The following is a 7041-nucleotide window of genomic DNA, read 5'->3' on the forward strand; positions in this document are numbered from 1 at the left end:
ATAGAGATGGGTATACAGCTGAGCGAGAGATGGATATACAGCTGAGCTAGAGATGGATATACAGCTGAGCTAGAGATGGATATACAGCTGAGCTAGAGATGGAGATACAGCTTAGCTAAATATGGAGATACAGCTGAGCTAGAGATGGATATACAGCTGAACTAGAGATGGATACACAGCTGAGCTAGAGATGGATATACAGCTAAGCTAGAGATGGATATACAGCCGAGCTAGAGATGGAGATACAGCTGAGCTAAAGATGGATATACAGCTGCGCTAGAGATGGATATACAGCTGAGCTAGAGATGGTTATACAGCTGAGCTAGAGATAGGTATACAGCTGAGCTAAACATGGATATACAACTAAGCTAGACATGGATATACAGCTGAGCTAGAGATGGATATACAGCTGAGCTAGAGATGGATATACAGCTGAGCTAGAGATGGATATACAGCTGAGCTAGAGATGGATATACAGCTGAGCTAGAGATGGATATACAGCTGAGATAGAGATGGGTATACAGCTGAGCTAGAGATGGATATACAGCTGAGCTAGAGATGGATATACAGCTGAGCTAGAGATGGATATACAGCTGAGCTAGAGATGGAGATACAGCTGAGCTAAATATGGAGATACAGCTGAGCTAGAGATGGATATACAGCTGAGCTAGAGATGGATATACAGCTGAGCTAAATATGGATATACAACTAAGCTAGACATGGATATACAGCTGAGCTAGAGATGGATATACAGCTGAGCTAGAGATGGATATACAGCTGAGCTAGAGATGGATATACAGCTGAGCTAGAGATGGATATACAGCTGAGCTAGAGATGGATATACAGCTGAGATAGAGATGGGTATACAGCTGAGCTAGAGATGGATATACAGCTGAGCTAGAGATGGATATACAGCTGAGCTAGAGATGGATATACAGCTGAGCTAGAGATGGAGATACAGCTTAGCTAAATATGGAGATACAGCTGAGCTAGAGATGGATATACAGCTGAACTAGAGATGGATACACAGCTGAGCTAGAGATGGATATACAGCTAAGCTAGAGATGGATATACAGCTAAGCTAGAGATGGATATACAGCTGAGCTAGAGATGGATATACAGCTGAGCTAAATATGGAGATACAGCTGAGCTAGAGATGGATATACAGCTGAGCTAGAGATGGATATACAGCTGAGCTAAATATGGAGATACAGCTGAGCTAGAGATGGATATACAGCTGAGCTAAATATGGATATACAGCTGAGCTAGAAATGGATATACAGCTGAGCTAGATATAAATATACAGCTGAGCTAGAGATGAATATACAGCTGAGCTAGAAATGGATATACAGCTGAGCTAGATATAAATATACAGCTGAGCTAGAGATGAATATACAGCTGAGCTAGAGATGAACATACAGCTGAGCTAGAGATGGATATACAGCTGAGCTAGAGATGGATATACAGCTGAGTTGGAGATGGATATACAGCTGAGCTAGAGATGGATATACAGCTGAGCTAGAGATGGATATACAGCTGAGATAGAGATGGATATACAGCTGAGCTAGAGATGGATATACAGCTGAGCTAGAGATGGATATAAAGCTGAGCTAGAGATGGATATACAGCTGAGCTGAATATGGAGATACAGCTGAGCTAGAGATAGATATACAGCTGAGCTAGAGATGGATATACAGCTGAGCTAGAGATGGATATACAGCTGAGCCAAAGATGGATATACAGCTGAGCTAGAGATGGATATACAGCTGAGCTAGAGATGGATATACAGCTGAGCTAAAGATGGATATACAGCTGAGCTAGAGATAGATATACAGCTGAGCTAGAGATGGATATACAGCTGAGATAGAGATGGGTATACAGCTGAGCTAGAGATGGATATACAGCTGAACTAGAGATGAATATACAGTTGAGCTAGGGATGGATATACAGCTGAGCTAGAGATGGTTATACAGCTGAGCTAGAGATGGGTATACAGCTGAGCTAGAGATGGATATACAATATATATGTCAATAATTTGTAGTGAACCTGTAAAAAAGTAACTAGACATAATGTACAGAACAACCATACCTTCCTCCTCCTCTATAGACTCTGTTTCAAAGAATTCACACGAATCAAGCCAATTGCCATCTTCTAACATTGAAGACATTGTAATCAGCAAAGCAGGGCAATTTATTCACCGATTTACAAACATCAATGTTGCTAGCATAATATTAGCATCTAGCATTGTTCGATGTAAAGAGCAGGGCTCAGTACAGAACATCATGAAAACCTTGATGGGTGTGCTAAAGTGAAGACAACCCTTGAGTTTTTGCATGAGCAAAAATAATTGGTGTGAACCTGCTTACAATTCTTAAAAATAGTTTTATGGGCAGGCAAGACATAGATGCATAGGATGTTGGAGTAACTATAAGCAGTACTCGTATTAATATCAGAGACTAAACCTATAACTAACTTAGAGTAATATACTAGTAAATTAAGGTCAAGGTTATCTGCTGATTCTGCATTCACATGTAGTCTGCCTATTATGGAAATGTAACCGGCTCCGGTGAAGATGTTGACAAAGGTGGTACACTATTAAACTGTTTGCTGTTTTTAAAAATGGTCAAGAAACAAATAACTCTATACCTGTATCTGAAGTCTATGCATTTCAGACTCAGTAGTAAGAATATGCAGCATAACTTATTCTAACTCACAACAAACCTAAATTTAATTACTTTTTGTCATTCTATCATCTACAATTTTATACTTTTACATTTACTTTTACTTGACGAAGATGTATTGGTTAAAAAAAATATCCGGCAGCGTATGTTAAACTAGTTCGTAAGTTTGTATGTCAAGAGAAAATATTTGCTTAAATCCTTTCGCTGTATGCCCAAAAATTTGTATGTAGATGTTTGACTGTATTAAGGATTTCACAGCATCTGTCTAGCTAAAAGTATCCTCAACTTCAGGCAGCTAACAATGCAGCAAACCTCAACCCACTCTACCCCAACACGGAGACCAGGCAGAATAAGTCTCTTCAATGTTTACCTTCTTGAGATAGCTGTAAGCCATCAGACATCCAAGGAATAAAAAGCTACAGACATCACTTCTGATTAGAGCAGACACTGTACTAGGCATTAACGTAATGGTTGGAGAAAAGGCTAGTAAGAATAGCTTGGGAAACGCTTTGGGGCAGATTATCAGCTTGACTTGTCTACAAATATCATGAACCACGTCTGTTCAAATGAGTATGTTGACGCTGCAAAGCATAGACATCTGCTTACAAAAGTGTATGATACAAACTCTATGCATTGTCATAAACAAACATGATCAGTATTATAGAGTCACCATAGCAACTGCTGAATCTTGGTCTTTGTAATGCTTACGTTGACCGGCTGTTTCAGCTATTTCTAACACCTCTGTATCTCATCTTCCACAGCTTATTGTCCATATCTATACATAGGAAAACAAAATCCATACCTATGAAAAGACAGTTCATACATATGAACATCCTGTCTGCAAAAATGAACATCCTATCTGCAAATATGAACAGCATATTTGTACATATGGACAGGATATCTGTACATATGAGCAGCATGCTATACATAATGAACATAAAAACAACATATATGTGCATAAAAAATCATACTTGAACACAATAATAGCCTATCTAACCATTAGAACAATGTATCTGAACATACTAACAGGATGCCTGTATATTCGGACAGGATATATGTACATATAAACAACATATCTTCACTATAACTTCACTGTAAAACCTCATACAACTGTTCAAATTATTACAAGGCGTCATACCATTAGTCAACTATATCATTCAGATCAAGTTGTTCTTTAGCTTCAGGTGTTCATCTTTAGTCACAGCAGCTTGGAATCCTGCTTCCACCTGATGTAACTGTAACAGATCACAGGCTACAGCTGTACTTGTAACATAATAACTGATAATTAATAAAATAATATCTTAGCCTTTGATTCACTTATCCTTGTGGTTGCTTACCCAACATTTAGTGATTCTACTATAACCTGTTTTAGAACATCATATTTATGTTGAAAGTATTTTGGTGTATGTTATTCACTTGTTTTGGAGTTTAGGGTGCTACTAAAATTGTCTTAGGACTAAAATAATAATAACATGAAATAATAAAATATATTAAATTTTGTTTTTTTAATTTATTATTAATTGACAGATATTAATTAGTAAGGAAAAATATAGCAAAATATAAATACAAATTCTTTTTTGCCGTAACTAAAGGTGTTGATAGATTTGGATAACTTAAATACTTTGTCATTCACCACCTCGTACTTTATTAGCATTATGTGAGGGTAACGCATCGCGACCAGAGCCGGTGCCAGCGTGACGGCCAAGTGACAGGCCGGGCCAGGCCTCCTCCTCTCGCCCGGAGGCTGGGCTGACGATAAAGCAGGAGTAACGTGGGTCACGTAGCCACCACACATACGGCGGGAAGCGAAACCGCAAGTGGGCGGAGTCAACAAGAACGAAGCGGATAAAAGAACAGACGCGATGAGGAGGCAGGCAGAGCAGCGCAGCTGCCTGCATACAAGAGACACTATCCTTATACTTTGTAATATTTGTGTATGCATGACGTTGTTATATTAATACAACTATATTTATTATGTAAATATACATTGTATGCTCAGATAACAACTCGGTCTTCTTGATTACTCGGCTTGTGGGAAACTGTGAAAGTGGCATGGTAAAATCCACCACACGGGTGGTAGCGGTGGGATGTGTTTAATTTAAAAATCCAGCAGTTGATGATTGAAACATCGAAAATAACTGCTAAGGAAGGAAGTGTTTGAGAGAAACTGCTACACTAGTGTCTAACAAAGGATGATGTAAATGCTTGTGTTTTCACTTGTTAAATTGTAGCGTTCCCCTTTTAAACATAAAATTCCGTCCTATTACCTACACTAGTGCCCGGGTAGTCCAGGGTGCTGTGAGACTGTCAGGTGTTCCAATAAAGTGCAGAGAACAAGTGTGTGCACATTTATACCAAACTTTTAGAAGACAGATTATGGCATTTGAAAGCGTGAAGAGCTGTTGAGCCACATGTGAGGAGTTCAAATCCTGTAGGCTGCAATGTTTTTTTCACAACCTGTCACCGTGGTTGCAGGGAGACGGACACGGCTCTTATCTTAGTAAAATAGATTAATATCTATATTAATATAGTATCTAGTATTATATTAACAAACTCCACTTCATTGATTGTGTGTCCGTTGGTCTGCCCAAACATCATGCGTTTCCTTGTTTTCCACACTCGAAAGCACATAGATTATGATTATGAAGTTTGACTGATTTCAGCCAAACTTTGTATGTATATGCTCCGTGCCTTCCGATATATTACAAGCCTATTTAGTCTCATACCTCTGACTCATTGCTAGTGATCCAGTCATTAAGCGCCCATCTCAGACTTTATTTTTTCTCTTGTTTACTTAAATACTTTTGGAAACAGTTCACTACTCACCTGACTGGTTATCTGAAGGAATGATATCATGCCTCTTTACCGCCTTTGTCGTATTTTCAGGGCTGCTATAGAGAACCTGTAGAAAGATGTCACCATGAGTGTCAACCATAGTAACATAAGTCATCATCAGAGTATTTGGCTAAGCACCTGTGTCTGATATTTAGCTCCTACCAATATATACAGTTCATCTTTACCTTATCTATAAAAGTATTGTCTGTTGTCTGTCTGTTCACTTTTTGTCACAACCCAATCTTTATTCTTTGATTATTGTTTTGACTATTATTTATTCAACTCTCTTTTTCATCCCCTCCTCTCCGCTTCTCTCCGCCTCTCTCCCGCTCCCCCTCTCTCCCGCTCCCTCTCTCTCTCTTCAGCTCCCTCTTTCTCCATCCCCTTCCCGCTCCTTCTCTCCTGCTTACTGTCTCAGTCTCCCTCCCACTCCTTCTCTCTCCCTCTTTCCCTTCCTCTCCTTTCCACTCTCTGTCTCCCGTTTCTCTCTACCTTTCCGTCCTTCTCTCATTTCCTCTCTCCCGTACACACTCTCTCTCTCTTCATCTCTCTCTCCCACACACTCTCTCTCTCTCTCTCTCTCTCTGCCACACTTTCTCCCTCAACTGTTTATTTATAGAAAACTAAGCCCTATCATAGGAAAGACAATTACAAGATTGGAAAAGGAAAGACAATTGCAGCTAGAGCATAGAGTGTATAGTGTGAACACAGTGTAAAAAGACTACTGAATGAAAACTCTCCTGACGGTCGGCTACCTCATTACAAAGTCTTGGAAATTTTGTAAGACCTAATAGTAGTTACAGCTATGAACCACTCTTCACTATTGGTTAGCTTTACTGTAAAACCTCATACAATTGGTTCAAATTATTACAAGACCTCATACCATTAGTAAACTCTATCACTTGGATCAAGTTGTTCTTTAGCTTCAAGTGTTCATATTTAGTCACAGCAGCTTGGAATGCTGCTTTCACTTTATGTCATTGTAACAGACCACAGGCTAAAACTGTACTTGTAACATAATAATAACTGATAATAATAATAAAATGATAACATAGCCTTTGATTCACTTATCCCCAATGTTTCTTTCCCAACAATTAGTGTTTTACTATAACGCACTGTAGGACATTATATTTCTTGTAAAAGTATTTTGGTGTAGGTAATTCACTTGTTTTGACATTTAGTGTCCTGTTTTGTCTTGTTTGTCTTAAGAAAAAAATAATAAAAATTTCAATGAATACAATATATTTATTTTTTCTCCGTCATTAAACCTTGTCAATTATCCCACAACCAAACACAAGCAAAGCGAATGTTTGGGAGCTCAATGATAAATGCATATACGCAGACAACTCCCGAAAGATTATCCGTCCACGGCCGTTATCAACCCTTGTATCATAAAAAACACCAAAAATGTTAACCATTTTTGTGTAAGGTCGCTCAAGTATAATAATTAATAATGATACAAAACACGTGTAAACATATTTAAATATGTCACCAAGTTTTTGAACAGTTTCTGCAATATCCTAAA

Source organism: Watersipora subatra, chromosome 9 (assembly GCF_963576615.1).
Source record: "Watersipora subatra chromosome 9, tzWatSuba1.1, whole genome shotgun sequence".
Lineage (NCBI taxonomy): Eukaryota > Metazoa > Bryozoa > Gymnolaemata > Cheilostomatida > Watersiporidae > Watersipora > Watersipora subatra.